At 44.0% G+C, this 16,830-nt stretch overlaps 1 protein-coding gene across 22 annotated transcripts in view; it reads right to left on the reverse strand.

Annotated features, from left to right (window-relative positions):
* The window catches only part of DAB1 (DAB adaptor protein 1), a 777,383-nt gene that overhangs the window by 206,203 nt on the left and 554,350 nt on the right, over positions 1–16,830 (reverse strand). Inside the window, exon 4 of one of the 22 annotated variants that reach the window (XM_075936058.1) lies at positions 12,625–12,685. The exons of 20 other annotated variants lie outside the window; for them this stretch is intronic. The gene's annotated coding sequence lies outside the window, so the exon portion shown is untranslated. Of the gene's footprint in view, positions 1–11,826; positions 11,956–12,624; positions 12,686–16,830 lie in introns of those variants that run through there. One more of the 22 variants, XM_014578751.3, reaches the window with a different exon arrangement.

A 16,830-nucleotide genomic window follows, 5' to 3' on the forward strand; every position in this document is an offset into this window, starting at 1 on the left:
CAATCCAGAGAATAATTCACAGCTCCTCTTCTGCTCCTCCATTGTTCTTGCGGAAGGAGTAAATTACTTCACCTCTTTTCATGAAGTCCCTTATTCATCAGGTGCACCTGACCACCTACTGTGAACTCAGTTTCCTCCCATCACCACTCTCTTAGCCCATTAGCTCTGCCATTCTCAACCTTTTTAACACTGATTCCACACTGCAAGAGAACTCCCCCCACTCACTTTTAGTCTTATAGAAAGAGGGGTGGTTGTGATCCTGCTGGAACTGTTCATCACAATCTCACACACACACTCCTTGAATGAGGACCCTGTATTAAACCACGCCGGTTCTCTGAAATGTGTACATATTATGGTATACAGTTGACAATGTGATTGGGTTGATCAGCAGGCTAGATCAATATCTTGGCAGTGACATGACTGAATGTACTTCCGGACAGACCTTAAGTTGGCGGAATTGAAGTGGGTCATAGACAACTAGGGTCCAAAGGTTGGGCAACATTTGCTAGCTAACTCAGTAAGGGTATGTCTACACTACCACCCTAGTTCGAACTAGGGCGGTAATGTAGGCAACCGGAGTTGCAAATGAAGCCCGGGATTTGAATTACCTGCGCTTCATTTGCATCTTGCCGGGCGCCGCCATTTTTAAATGTCCGCTAGTGCGGACTCCGTGCCGCGCGGCTACACGTGGCACGGAGTCCACACTAGCGGACATTTAAAAATGGCGGCGCCCGGCAAGATGCAAATGAAGCCCGGGAAATTCAAATCCCGGGCTTCATTTGCAATTCCGGTTGCCTACATTACCGCCCTAGTTTGAACTAGGGTGGTAGTGTAGACATACCCTCCATGTTTTCTGCAGGTTACTTAACAGCAACTGCTTGACTGCTCTCCCTAGCTGGAAAAGGGGAAATAGCAATTGTGACAATGTGGGAGCAGCAGCAACTGAGAAACTACTGGTTTCCCATAATTAATGGGGATCCTTAGGGGTCCATTTTGGACTGGTTTTGCATGGAAAAATCAAAGATGACTAAAAAGGGCTATATGCACAGAAGGGAAAAATATTACCATAAACCAAAACACATTTCCACCCATAGTACCTTAGTAAAGGTAATAAAGTATGTTCTCAAAATACACTGAAGATTCCACATGAATCTTCTATATAACTTTTCTTTCTAACAAGCCTTAAAATCCTGTTTGTGTCGACATAAAAAGGTGAATAAATGGGCTATGTGCCACCTTTACTCAGGTTGAATAGTACCTTACTTTGTCAATGATCCAATTTTCTTCAGTGGCACTACTAATGAATTAAGGAACGATTAAGCTGGAATAAAGTTGACATAACCTGGCCCTGAAATGGGACTGACAATTCAGTAATTTGCGATTTCATTTTTGGAGATGGGGCTAGCGTTCCACGGTATTGAACAAATACGTAGTGAGACAACCCTTGCTCTGACAAACCGATAGCCTGAGTAGGTAAGATAAACACAGGCTGGCAGACAGTAAGAACTATTGTGCTACGCTACAGATGGGGAACTGAGGCACAGAGAGATAAGCACAGAGGAAGTCAAGGCCACACAAGAAGTCTTTTGCAAAGCCAAGATTTGAATTCAGTTTCTTTCCTGTCTCTCAGACCAGGTCTACAGTACAGGAGAAATTCAACTTAAGATATACAACAAGAATACTGTAGGGGGAGTTGACGTACCTTGAATCTAATTTCTGCCATGGTCCCACTACAGGAGATCAATGAGAGACTTCCCTTACTCCTCACTACCCTGGTACCAGGGTAGACAGAGATGTCATCAGTGTTTGATTTAGCTGGTCTTTACTAATCCACTAAATCGAGCCTTGGAAGATTGATCTCCACGGCTAAGTACAGACAAGGCCTCAATGATAAGACAGTCCTTCGAGTAGGTCAATACTGCAATCAGACACCTGTGCCTGGCCAGTACCAGCTGACACGAGTTCACAAGGCTCAGGCAAGGGGCTGTTTAATTGTGATATACACATTCAGCCTCAGGCTAGACTGGGATGGGCATTAATTTTTGCAGGAGGGTAACTTCACCAATTTTGGTAGTGGTCACAGATTGGCTCCACCCCTGGAAAGGGCAGGGCCTAGGGAGGAAGGTCCGGGACCTCTGGCTGAAGAGACAGCTCCCTCTAGATGCCGCGCTCCCACTGCCCCACACCAGCGGGGGGAGAAAACTTTGCGCACTCCCCCACCCATAGGCTAATCGGGGTTTGGGGATGGGGAAGAGTGCAAAGTCTCTCACCTCTCCCCACCCCTACCCTGCCAGGGGTGCCTAGAGGGAACCGCCAGGCGTTTTTAACAGCTGGCGGCTTCCTCTAGGACTCTAGGCACCGCACGCCCCTGGCGAGAGGAGGGAGCTACTAGTCTCTTTGAACAGAGAACAACTAAGTGCACTCCCTGGCTTGTAGGTCTTGATTGGCCCGGGGGCAGGAGCACAGCAGGGCGGGCCTGAGGGGCAGGACACGGCACGGCTGTATCTTGCCCACCCCTGGGCTAGACCCTGGGATCCCAGAGCCAGACTGTAGTGTAAGCATGCCTTCCTCTCTAAATAGAACTTTCCTTTCTCCCATTCTTCCACAAGGCTTTATAAAGGACACACATATTTGGAATTTCTGTATTGCACTGCCTGGTAAAAAGAAAACAGAGCAACTGTTGAGAAACATAAAAGAATACAGATTTATTTTTAAGTGTTATGTTTACTCCTCTACTTATGCAAACAACCCTCCCCCCCACACATACATTCTATTGGAAAAGTTCCTGCAAAAGGTAGTCCAGAAGGTTGGTGGGGGACACAAAACAATGCAAAGAAGGAAAGGCAGTTAGCTGCTGAGGCATGAAGAATGCCAAGATCCATTTGGAATCCTGGCTCCTCATACAAGAGATTTCCCGTGGAATGTCTGCTCCCTCTCCCAGGCCTTCCTCCTAGAACACAGATCACCAACCAGTCGATCGGGATCTACTGATAGATCCTGGAGCCTCTGACAGGTGATCCTGACTGGTTTGGCCGGGAGGTTATCAGGCTCAGCACTTTAGCTGCACCCCCCAGACTGCTGTGCATCTCCTGCCCTTTGCCTTGGAGCAGTCCCCTCAAGAGTCTCTGCTTTCTGTGCAATGCAAGGGAGAGAGAAGAGGGATGCTGATGTCAAGCTCCTCCCCTCCCCAAATCCTATCTCCACAAAGTAGAGAGGGGGCACAGCAGGATTTGGGATGGAGGGAGTTTGCTGTCTGCTTTTGGGTGTGGTGCAGAGCTAGGGCAAGAGTGAGCCTGCCTTTGCCCCATTCCACCACCACCCAAAAGCCACCTGAGGTCAGCAGTGTCCAGATGGTGCCCACATCCTGAAACCCTGCCCAGTCATGAACCCAGCCCCTCCTGCACCCCAGGCTCCTGCCCTATCCCTGAGCACCCCTGTATCTAACCACCCTCCCAGAGCCTGCACCTAGAATCTCCTCTGGCACCCCAACTGCCTGCCCCATGCTCAGCTCAGAGCCCCTCTCAGGCTATGTCTACACTGGCAGGTTCTTGCGCAAGAATGGATGTTCTTCCGCAGAGTGTCCACACTGCCCGCCCGCTCTTGCGCAAGAAGACTGACAGTAAAGCGTGGGAAGAGAGGGATTCTTGCGCAAGAGCTACACTCTTTTCTAACAAGTGTAAGCTTTCTTGCACAAGACCTCTTATGCAAGAGGGCAGTGTGGACACGCGGCAGGGGTTTCTTACCCTATGGCTAAAATGGCCACCAGAGCTTTCTTGCGCAAGAGAGCGTCCACGCTGCCATGGATGTTCTTGCACAAAAGAACATGGCAATGTGGACATGTTCTTGTGCAAGAGTTCTTGCACAAGAACCCACCAGGTTAGACATAGCCTCACACTCGAAATTCCTTAATCCAAGACCAGAGCCTGCAAAACCCTCTTCTCAGCCTGGGAGGGAAGAAGGGTGGGGGGGGGGGGGAAGGATGATGGAGTGAGCAGGGGCAGGGCCTCGTAGAAGGGTCACGAAGGAGGTGGGGCCAGGGTATTTATATTTGAGGTAGATCTTGGATTACACTTAATTTCAAAAAGTGATCTTGTGCTTAAAAAGGTTGGAGACCACTACCATAGAATATCTGCTCCCACCGCACTCCTCATCAGGTACCATATCCCCTTATCCACATGGCCACCTCAGTCACTATGCTCCCTGCACTGCTGGTGGACTAAAGCTCAGAGGGACAGCAGCGAACATCAGTGATTTGTGGCCTGGAGAATGGCTGGTGATTTCTGCGAAGAGCGAGCACTCCATAGCACCACCTCCCCTTTCTGGTTGGTCTCTTTCTCAGGTTGTCACCACACAAAAAGGCTGCCTATGGTTAGCTGGCAAAGGGTTCCATTCCCTGAACCTGGTTTCTTTCTTATGAGCTCCTTGAAGACATTTCTTCATGAATGGTGTGTGTTTGTTCCCCTGCACACAGCAGAGAGGCGCATCTAGTCCACAGAGTTCTGGAGAACACTGTGCAAACAAACTCATCGTTATTAAGAAATTCAGTTCTTTACAATTTAGGAGATTAAAGCTCTTCAAAACTTGGAATAAATTTGACAGTTTAAATTACTTTTCACGGCAAAGGCTCTGAAGCCACTTGCACTTTAAATCCAAGCGCTTTTAACATTTTGAAATGCTTCAATAACATTACATTCGACGCACTATCTGAAGTGATTTAATATTCTTGAAGTGTGTCAGGGTTTTTTTTTTCTTTAATGAGCTCTTCAAATCTGTTCGTGAATTATATAACATGCAAGGATAGCTGTTCAAAGTCAACCGAACTGATTTAAAAATATAAAGTTCATTGCTCCTCCCCTAGAAACTCTGAATGAGTAAGTAAAACATGCAAACAAAAAAGAATCGCTACACAGTGGTGATGGCTGTTAAAACAACATCCTTAGATAACTTTGAACCCCAAAGGGACTTTAATTTCCCTGTTTTAGTTAAGGAAAAGAAAAAAAAAGATTAAATAAGTGATCATTTGCTTGGATAAGAGGGCATTCTTGGAATAGAATTTTTCATCCATTACATTCCACTAATCAAGCAGAGGGGACATTGTTCTTGTTTATTATTGTGACACATTATTTTCTTAAAATTTTCAGCTTAACAGCACTTATTTTAAGTGATAAGAATAATGAAACCTATTGTTAGAGTGCCTGTTTTTTCTCCTCAGGATTTGGGTTTATATATTTTACCATGAAGTTAAAAGAACATAATACATCCTGAAAGATGCACTAAGAACTACTTTACTGGATAAACGACAAAAGATGAATACCTAACAGACCTCAAAGCAAAGAAAACTTTATGGAAGGCCAAAAAGAACCCACACTGTTAGAATTAAGCAAGCTTTGATACCATAAAAAGCCATGCTAATGAACTATAGACATCTTATCTATTTTAGGTGGAATAACCTAAACGATACTGCTTGGACTGCAGTAAAATAAGCTACAGTAGTACCTCAGTGGCATAAACTCTAGACTTACAAACTGACCAGTCAACACCACACCTGATTTGGAACCTGAAATATGAAATCAGGCAGCAGCAAAGACAAGTAAATAAATACATACATACATAAAGTACTGTGTTAAATGTAAAATAAAATAAAATAAAATAAAATAAAATAAAATAAAATAAAATAAAATAAAGAGAAAACAGCATTTTCCTTCTGCATAGTAAAGTTTCAAAGCTGCATTAAGTCAGTGTTCAGTTGCAAATTTTTGAAAGCACCATCACAACGTTTTGTTCAGAGTTACGGACATTTCAAAGTTTCGAGCAACCTCTATTATTGAGATGTCCGTAACTCGAAAGCTTAACAGTATGGGTACGTCTGCACAGCCTCCTTACTTCGAAAAAAGCTACATAATTTGCACTGTGCAAATTGCATAGCTTATTCTGAGGTAATTTTGAAATAAAATGCTATTCAGAAACATTCCTTAACCCTCATGCAATGAGGTTTACAGGGACATTGGAATTCCGAGGCCATTATATTTCGATACAGCAGGCTTGCTCTTAAGACACAGAATAACTATTTCAAAATAGCTCTGCAGTGTAGACTATATGACCACTTCTTACCAGAACTTTCATGGAGAAAAGGTGTGTATCTCATGAAGCCATCCTACTAAGCAGTATTTTAAATAAACAAACATCTATTTTTTGAAAGGTTTACATATTAATTTACTTAAAATTCTAATCAGGCCACATCCTCTTGCTTTGATACACACTCAAAATAAAACAATCAATGTCTGTGTAAAAACAAACTGATGCACCTAAATATCTGTAAATTCCAAACTAAACTATAGGGGCAAAATGAGTTCATTACACTAATGTCTCCTCCTCACTCAAACTGTAGGTTTTTGTGTAAAGCTGTGTTAGTAAACTTCATACACGGTCCATATTTCAGCTGTTTATTATCCAGATCAGAATGGCAGTCAAGCTGTTCTTCGCAGCAACAGCTTTTATTGTCTCCTCCAATCTAGGTCACTGTTAATAAATACCATAGGCTTCCAACTGTGGGAAGTACTGCAGCGTGTGTTTCATCAACGAGACGCTATTTCCTATAAGCCACTCTTACACTGCTCTTCCTTTGTATATTAAAGACATGCAATTTTGTTAGCCTCATTTTTTTTTTCAATCCCATGGTCTCTTACATTTATTACAACTATCACCTTCCTGCTTGTGCCTCACCACTGCCTCAGTTATTATGATGTGTCATGCATGCTTCTGATTTTGCTAAAGGAGAGTCATGTGTCTTCACTTTAACAAAATACTAACAATTATTATTCCCTCATTAAGTGACTGCAACAGTACTACAATCAACGAATTTTGAAATTAATTAGCTTCTAATTCTGAGAGAAGTACTGAGCCTGTATCCTGTATTGTTCTTACAACAGCATAAATACCTAAAGTCTTAATGAAGGAATTTTTTGAACTCTACTGTTAACAGAGTAGCAGAAGTTGCATATTTTCTAACTGTAAAATTGATGAAATGCATCATCCTTTGTTTTCTTCCTGCACTTAGAAAAATCAAAATGATCTCCTTTAAATTTTTTTTTTCACCTGCAAACTACTGGACTCAGTGCAGAAATTAGTAGGTGATTTCTCCGGCCTGTGTTCTGCAAGTGGTCAGACAAGATAATCAGAATAGTCTTCTCTGGATCTAAAGTATATGACTATTGTGCAAGGATTCACAATTCCATTTCCACATCTGCACAAAAGCTGTTTCCTGCCTATCTATTAGAAGGCCCCTCCCCACAAAATCCTTTGAAAGGGTTTGTAACTAAGGTGGGCATCACTCAGACCTTCTGCTTCTCCCCATACGCAAAACAGTGTGTAGCTTCCTCATAGCTTCTTCAGGGGAGGAAGCCCAGTTTCCCTCCTTGCTTTACCAAATACAGGCAGTCCCTGACTTACGCGGATCTGACTTATGTCGGATCTGCACTTACGAACGGGGCTTTCTCGCCCCAGAGGTCGAGGTGGCGGATTGCTACCTGCGAGTTCCGGGGCGAGAAAGCCCCGTTCGTACGCTGCTCCGGTGCCCCTGGTCTGCTGGAGACCGTCTCCAGCAGACCAGGGGCACCGGGCGGGTTCCCGCGCTTCTGAGGCTTTGCCAGAGCAAAGCCTCAGAAGCGCAGGGAACCGCCGCTGGTGCCGCTTCAGTCCCGGTGCCTGTGGTCTGCTGGGGACCGTCCCCAGCAGACCACAGGCACCAGGACTGAAGCGGCAGCCGCGGTGGGGTCCCGCGCCTCTGAGACTTTGCCAGAGCAAAGCCTCAGAGGCGCGGCACCCCGCTGCCGCTGCAGCTCTGCTCCTCGTGTCACTGGTCTGCTGGGGGGGGGGGCGCAGCTCCCCCCAGCAGACCAGGCTTTTGTTTTGGACCCTGGGGCAGAGCAGATGGGGTGCTGCTGGGTTGGTCCAGTAGCACCGAGGAGCGGCGCTACTGGAGCAACCCAGCAGCACCCCAACTGCTCTGCCCCAGGCGTCCCCAAGTCAGCTTCTGCTGAAACTGACCAGCGCTGACTACAGGAAGCCCGAGGCAGAGTTGCTCTGCCCCGGGCTTCCTAGAATCAGCTGCTGATCAGTTTCAGCAGCAGCTGACTTGGGGACGCCTGGGGTTCTTAAGTTGATTCTGTATGTAAGTCAGAACTGGCGGTCAGTTTCAGCAGCGGCTGAATCTGGACACCAGTTCCGACTTACATACAGATTCAACTTAAGAACAAACCTACAGTCCCTATCTTGTACGTAACCCGGGGACTGCCTGTACCCAAACTACTGTCTTAAGCCTCTGCTTTGCTTCCCAATCAGTTTCCTTCTCAAAGGTGCCCCATTTGGTCCTCCACAAGGTAATGCCATACAACCAGTTCTAGTGGTCTTAAATGAAGTGTGGTTGGAGACTGATAAAAGGTGGGGGGGGGGGGAGGGAGATAGGAGAAAAAGCCTTGCTAGACAAGCACAGATCTTACTCTATTAAAGCATGGAACCACTATGAAAACTCATGCAAATTTGATGGTTGCCAGAGCCACAATTTGTGGAGCAAATGGCACATGCTCTTCATTCTTCCAAAACCCCTTCATACTGCCCTAAAGCTCTTTTCTGACAGAGAGTCCTGTAGAGTCCCTTAGCAGTTGTTAACCAGAAGATGATGCATTGAATTCCACCCAGCCCACTTCTGAAGATGGTTTGCCAGTTTTATGAGGAGTAGATGCATGTAAAAAGCACTAATCTTGTAGAAGATGTACTCCAGAGGCCCAGAAGTGGAAATTTAGGGCCTCATCCCAGTCCCCCCTAAAGTCAATGGAAATCTTACCATTAACTTTAACCAAGCGCATCAATAAGAAGACCTAGAAAAGAAGGAAGACTTGGAAAGGCAAGAGCTTTTGATTCAGACAGAGGGTGGTAGAAACATGGCAGTGATGACAAAAGGAGGCAATGAGATGATGGAAGGAAAAGATGACAAAGGAAGAAAAAAGGACTGAATATGGAGAGGCCTGCATTCGGGATACAAATGTTGTAAATATGATATAAAAAAAGCAAAGACGGCATAAAACTTTGGCTTGTCTGCAAAAGAGAATGACGAAGGTTGAACTGCAGCACATAACTAGCCTCTTTCTCCAGTTTTGTCATTTGCCTAATTCTAGACAGCGATGCTGCTGCTATAGTATTTCAGTATTGAAAGAATTTTACTTAAACATTATTTCTTTATTGATGCTTAAAAGATATAGCACACACAATTAAAGGGAAACTTGTAATGTGATGTTACAACCGGAAATCCGATAAACAATTTGTTCCCTTCACAAGAAAAACACACAAAAATCAAAGTCTTAGGAAAAGGGTGGGGAACTTTTTTGTGGGCAGGGGCCACTGACCGACAGAAAAATCAGTCAGGCAGAGGTGAGTGGGAGCTAGAATGTCAGCGCAGGCTCCCCAGTGTTGAGGGGAATGAGCTCTGAGCCTAGGAGGCTGGATCCAGGCAAGCCAGGGACCACATCTGGCCCCTGAGCCTTGGGTTCTCCACCCCGTCTTAGGAAGTCAAAGGTATACTTTGAACAGAAAACGCTCCTGTAACTTGTTGCACCTTACCTCATCTGATTTCCTCCCTCACTTTTCTGATACACTGTGGCAACCTAGGACACCCTTTATTTAGTGTTATTATTTATTGATTTGTTTTTCTTATTTCAGTGGTTATTTTTCTTCTAACATTTTTAAAATGCTTTCTATGCTCCATCCCCAAAATGTTCTGCCCCATCCTCTGATCTAAAGAGAATACATTTGTATTATGCTGTCATTACCAAGTCTGTGATAAGACATAATTATCTTTCACAGATGGATCATTCTTACTTAGCCTTCCAATATCACAGAATTACTTTCTTAGCAATCAGGAGTCATTAAAAATAATCCAATTCACTTATTCTCTTGAGATTCTAAATATTCTATACACACCTCTTACATTAAGATTTATTAAAATAAAACAGCTACAGGAAGGTTCATATAACTGAGACTAATAACAAATTATATTAAATGCATTGTAGATTATAATGCTACATTATTCTAGTGCCAAGACAGATTTGCAGGCAAGTAATCCAGATCCACAATTGTTTTAAATTGGTGTAGCCCCATTAAAGTCAGGTAGCTATGTGGATATAGTGCCAGTTGAAAATCTGGCCAAAATGTTGCTTTATGAAGCAGGATCTATAAACTACCCCAACAATAAGATGTTTCTTACTATTCCAATGACTGCAACAATAATTTTCAAAATTCCTTCTGGAAATTGTTCTTCACACTATAAAATTTCACACATTTCTTCACTAGTATTTTGTGGAAATATTAAATTAATGAATGAAAAAAAAATCTGTTAGAAAAATGATTCAGTGCAATTAAAATGTTTATATCAATTTCATCAAAATTTTCAACAGGAAATTATAAAAATGTTTCACGTCAATCAGATAGCAACTCTGAATTCTGAATTTATCATTTCTAACACAATTAACCTTTCCAAAAAGGTAGAAACAAAGTATTTTCTTTTTGCAAGAAAAATTGGAGATTTCGACTTTCTGATCCAAATGGGACGCAGCTGTCTTTTGAAACCTGAGAATTTCCCCTGGAACAGATGTTCTGATTTTTGACCATCTCTATAGTTAAGGAATTCACTGAAAGGGTGACAAATGGAGTAACCATTTCTCAGGGGGAGGGGAGGTTTTGGCAATAAAATCGAAAAACACTAAAAAACAAATCTCCAACATAATTTCAATAAAGGTTATTTAAAAATTCCAACACTCAGAACACAGGAATTGCCAATCTGGATCGGACCCAAGGTCCCTGTTCTCTAACATTCTGTCTCCAATTATGGCCAGCACAAGATGCATTATATAAAGTTGCAAGGCCTGACAGAAAGCAAATGTAAGACAATCTGTTCCTCACATTAGATTTCATCCTAGTCTCTTCTAGTTAGAGATAGGCTGAAGACCTTGAAACATTAGGTTTAACTTCCCTTCTTACATTGTTGTTATTAATTCTAACAACTCTGGATATTCTTATTATCCTTCCTTATAAATATCCAAACCCTTTTTGAACCCCACTATTTGAAAATCTAGGATCACAGCATTGGTTTCCACTCAGGTGGATACACAGGCTACTCACTGGACTTGAATCACAATGACATGGGGTTCAGAATAGGTTTGTTTTCTAAGTACATGGCCACTGGGGAAGAGGGGGAGGGGAAAACTGGGTACGTACTAAGGTTGCTAGCCCGTGCTAAAGCTCATTCCAACACATCAGCTACTCCTTGTTTTTAAAGTTACAGACTACCCCTCTGAGACTTTTTACTCTATTATTGTTATCCATGCTCCCTAAATTGAAGCTAGCACCAGTGTGCCTACTCATGTCACTAGTATTAATGCAAAACCGCAATACATCTGGACTTTAATATGTCCAGACAGCACTAGGGAAAAAAATGCTAATTTCTGTTTTCAGTATAAGAAAACTAACCAACCAGACACAAATAAATGCACAACTAATATATACATTTCACAAATATAGGACCTGACTCTGATCTCGCACAAAACTGTTGTTTAACTCCATTAAAACCAACACAGTCACACTAGTATAAAAACATGAAGTTATATAAGCTCATTACAGAGTAACCCCATTGATTTTAATAGAGGCACCTCAGTATAATTTGGTACAAGTCAGTGGAGTTACATTCACGTGTAGGCATGATCAAAGCCCTGTAACTCTAATCTTCAAAAGTGTAATTCTAAAGCCACACCCAAAAAAAGAAAATTTGTACATTACCAAAGCTACGTATTTGGGATTTATTTTTTGCAAAGCTGAAGAAGAAATTTTCATTTGGCAACCTCTCAACACCGTGAAGAAATGGAAGACTAGGAAAGTACAAAGAACAAAGTACACAGCCGGGATCCCAGCATACTATAATTAGAGCTGTTAAATGATTACTAAAGTGAGATGGTATAATCATCATGATGGAGGAAAGTGCTAAGTATCCAGTCAGCAGCATCTTCAAGGAAAAGGGAAAAGCAATGTTTGGGACTCTACCTTTTTACTTACATAAATATTCATAAAAGTCAGCTTTTCAATTGGCTAAGAGCGTTTAGGAATTTAAAGTGTCGTGTCACAGGTCCTGGACAGCCCTCCCCCATTTTGCAGTGGCAAAGTAAGTTGAAGCAAATGTAAATGTATTAACTTCCTCCCTCTGAATAACATCTGAGTGCAGCTGCCTATATACAATACACTATTTTAAGATAATTTTCTCAACATTACCAGCGAGACAGAACTAAAGATCTGTTTCTCATTCACTTTGGGTGAAATACGGCCCCATGAAGAAGGCCAACACAATGCCTGGGCAAAGTCTTACTTCAGTCCCATTTTAAAACAGGATTTGACATGATGTCTCAGCAGAGTGAGAATTTCACACTAAATTTCTCAAATTAGTTTTAGCTTTGCTCAGATGGACCTAAAATTTAGCTTATAAATTGTGCCCTTAGCATTGCTGAATATTCCATTTCCTTCCAGCAAAGAAAACAAACATTCATAATGTCAACAGTAAAAAATCATGCCATGCTGTTTACGAACCACTGCTTTTCTCTGTGTGTTCCCATTCAGCCAAGTATCAGGAAAGCTAATCAGCGGTTCCCTGTAAACAGATTGATGACTGATTACCACAAACCCAAGCACTTATTTCTTACACTGATGCACAGGTTCCCAGAGCAAAGGGTAAGATACAAAAGGTTTTCTAGGTATGCATGAAATATTCTGACTGGGTTTATGCTCATTCTATGCAATATAAATAAATACACATATTGTGAATATTACAGCAACTGAAATCTACTCTGCTTGAAGAAAAATTTACTGTAATGCTTAAATATTCACCAAAAGCAGTTTTTCAGTCTCTAAAAAATATTACACATTGTGCTGTGCACCTTAGTTACATAGATCAGGCAGTCAAAAACAAAAACAATGCCTCATGATTTATGAAACTAACAACTTCGCACAAATTTCAAACATTTTCCCCAAAATAGCAGTTCAAGAATGGCTTTCACACCAAAAAATAGTTATTAAATTAGTATATTAATTATTTATTATTTGAAATTAGTAAGAAAATTGCTATCTGCTCGTATGTTAACTGAGGTGAAGTTTATGACAGTTATTTCTGAGTACATTGCACGCTCATTCCATGAATGTCACTTTTTTTCATCTTTGTGAATCCAATTTGTGGTAAAAGTGAAAAATGCCTGTATTGAAATCTCAGATTCCAAGCAGTTGCACAGTACAGGCAGTCCCCAGGTTACATACAAGATAGGGACTGTAGGTTTGTTCTTAAGTTGAATCTGTATGTAAGTCGGAACTGGCATCAGCCGCTGCTGAAACTGATCAGTTTCAACCGCGGCTGAATCTGGATGCCAGTTCTGACTTACATACAGATTCAACTTAAGAAACCCAGGCGTCCCCAAGTCAGCTGCTGCTGAAACTGATCAGCGGCTGATTCCAGGAAGCCTGGAGCAGAGCAACTCTGCCTCGGGCTTCCTGTAGTCAGCGCTGGTCAGTTTCAGCAGCGGCTGACTTGGGGACGCCTGGGGCAGAGCAGCTGGGGTGCTGCTGGGTTGCTCCAGTAGCGCAGCTCCTCAGCGCTACTGGACCAACCCAGCAGCACCCCAGCTGCTCTGCCCCAGGCATCCTGATTCAGCCGCTGCTGAAACTGACCAGCAGCGGCTGAATCAGGATGCCTGGGGCAGAGCAGCTGGGGTGCTGCCGGGTTGGTCCGGAGCGGCACTGCGGGACCAACCCGGCAGCCCCCAGCTGCTCTACCCCAGGGGTAGGCAAGAAAAGCCTGGTCTGCTGGGGGGGGAGGCACTAGTTGCACCCCCCCCAGCAGACTAGGGGGACAGGAGCAAAGCCGCCGAGGCCCGCCGCCTGGGCAGCTTTTCTCAGGTGTCCCTGGTCTGCTGGGGGGGTCCAGCGGCTTTGCTGGACCCCCACAGCAGACCAGGGGGACAGAAGCAAAGCCGCCCAGGTGGCGGGAGTCCCGCTGCCTGGGCGGCTTTGCTCCGGGGCAAACGAGCAAAGCCGCCCAGGCAGCGGGACTCCCGCCGCCTGGGCGGCTTTGCTCGGGTGTCCCTGGTCTGCTGGGGGTGGTCCAGCGGCTTTGCTGGACCCCCCCTCCCCCCCCAGCCGACCAGGGAGACCGGGAAAAGCTTTTCTCACCCCGGAGGACACGGGTGGCGACTTGCCGCCCGTGAGCTCCGGGGCGAGAAAAGCCCCGTTCGTAAGTGTGGATCCGACATAAGTCGGATCCGCGTAAGTCGGGGACTGCCTGTACTCTTGTTATTTATGTACAGCAGTACTGAAAATTAAACAGGTGTCTTCCAAAGAAAGAAAGACAGCACTTGTCCCAAAGTGTTTGCAATACAAAGAGATGGACCAAATTCTAATGTTGTAGAAATTTTTGCTTTGGTTATTTTGTTGTCAATTTTATTTGTGAATTTTTCACTTCTACAATTCACAGTGGAAAAACATATTGATTATGGCCTTGAATCTGCAAAAAGATGCAGATTCTATGTCCATGAAAAAAATCCCACTAATTCTCCATGTAGCTGGAAAGGTCCACTTGAGAACATATATTTGCACAATAAATGACAACCCTAGGGGCATACAGAAAGAACTCTTACTGCCATACTGAAACCTCAAAAGAGATGGATCCCCTGGATTAGTTTAGTGAAGATGTGCTAAACAGCAAGGAAGTTCAGCAAGCAGATAGACCTAACCATAGTGTCACCTAACCATACTCTTTACTTTCTAAACATTTTTAAATCACTCACATAGTCTGCAATGAAGAGCCATTCACCTCTACTTTCATGCTGCAGTTTATTTTCTCTTGGAAAGCAATTAGAGGACAAATGCCAAACTACAGACGGTATTTTTGCAGCAGCAGCATCTGGCTTCTTGGCAAATTCCTCAGGCAATTTTACTGGCCGCTTTAGAGATGCCTTTGGGTCAGTCGTAGTTCTGCCTGGCAGCTTGGTCTTCCTAGGCTCCCAATCTTTTTTATTTATCTTTACGGAACTAGTACATGTTTATCCATTTCAAAACAGTTGACCTGAAAGGACTTTATAGACTGTCCTCAGAGATCTGGTATAAATCATACAAGTAAATCTGCATATCTACCTTTGAGTCAGCAGCATCTCAGCATCCTTTGTCTAATGCATCTCCAGGAAAGAAGCAAGCTCCATGCCAGGCCATTATATTGTTCATGCTCAATGTTACAAATGTGAACGTGCTATTTAATACTACTCACAAAGTATTACTCCAAGAGACAACTTTAATCAAGTAGTCTAAAATGCTACCTGTGGCAACAGTAATGTGGTGCCTTCATTTAATACAGACTGCCCACAAACCTTAGACACTAAATTGTGTCCTTAAGACACAATCCATGGCACAAACACACACGACCCCAGTGGGAACTCTTACAGCCATGGGAGCGGCTCCTCAGCTGGTGAAAATTGTTATAGCTCTACGGAAGACATTCTGCATCAGCTGAGGAGCTGCTCTTTGTGTGCACATCTCTATTACAGCTCGGAGCGAGCCTCCCAACCCAGGTAGACAGACTAGCACTAGGGGACCTCAAAATAGAAGTGCTAAAAACAGCAGTGTGGACATTGTAGCTCTGACAGCAGCTCAGACTCTCAAGTCCATTCAGCCCCAGCAGGTGGTGGACCTGAGTTTCCACCATAGACACAATGTCTAGACTGTTGTTTTGAGTATGCTAGCGCAAGTCCTGCTACCAGGAGTCTTGTAAACAAGGGGAGGGAGGCACGCTTCCAGCTGCAGTACAGACATGCCCCATCCTCAGGCAGGCACAATGTCTTCCGGACCACAATGGAAGCTTGACTACAGAACCAGACTTCATGGATTTAGCAGATCTTTTCTGACCCTTGCTCCCTGGGGTGCCTAGTGCCAGCAGCAGCACTAGACGCACACAGTGCTTGTGTTGTGATTGTGCCCAAACTTTGTACAGTGCAATGGGAGGGGGAAAGCATCCTTTGCACCCTCAAGCCAATCAATCCCACAGTAAATAGGCTTTTGGTCAAGATACAGAAAAGTCCTAGAGAACTTACAATAGAAGAAAAAAATAGGGTGCTACAGAAATGGGTTTAAAAGGTATAGAATTTAATAGGGAATACAATTATTTCTATATTTTTAATAATCCTATGGAACCTTTTAACAGGGATATAATTCTGCATTACACTCTATAAGATCGGAGAGACACCAGTTTCAAATAAGTGCAATGGGAAATTAACAGAAGGATGCCTTCTGTTCTAGGGTTGCCAGGCATGGAGGTTTTATTGGAATGCCTGGTCAAAAAGAGATCCTGATGGCTCCACTTGGCACCAATGACTGGGCTGTTTTAAGTCTAATTGGCGGCACAGTTGGTGCCCTGCTCCAGCCTGGATTCCCATCCCACATCCAAACTCCTTTCCTCAACTCCCTATACCCCAAACCCCTGCCAAGCCCTAAGCCCTCTCCTGCAACCAAAAGCCTTCATCCCTAGCCACAACCCAGAGTCTGCACCCACAGCCAAAGCTCTCACCTCTCTGCACCCCAACCCCTTTCCCCAGCCTGGAACCTCCTCCACACTCCAAGCTTCTCATCCCCACTGTAGAGCCTGTACACACATACACAAAACCCGCCAGAGCCCTCACCCCAGCTCAGTGAAAGCGAGTGAGTGAGGGTGAGGGAAGAGTGAGTGACGGAGGTAGGGGAGATGGAGGGAGCAGGGGGATG

Source organism: Pelodiscus sinensis, chromosome 9 (genome assembly GCF_049634645.1).
Source record: "Pelodiscus sinensis isolate JC-2024 chromosome 9, ASM4963464v1, whole genome shotgun sequence".
In the NCBI taxonomy this organism is placed as follows: domain Eukaryota; kingdom Metazoa; phylum Chordata; order Testudines; family Trionychidae; genus Pelodiscus; species Pelodiscus sinensis.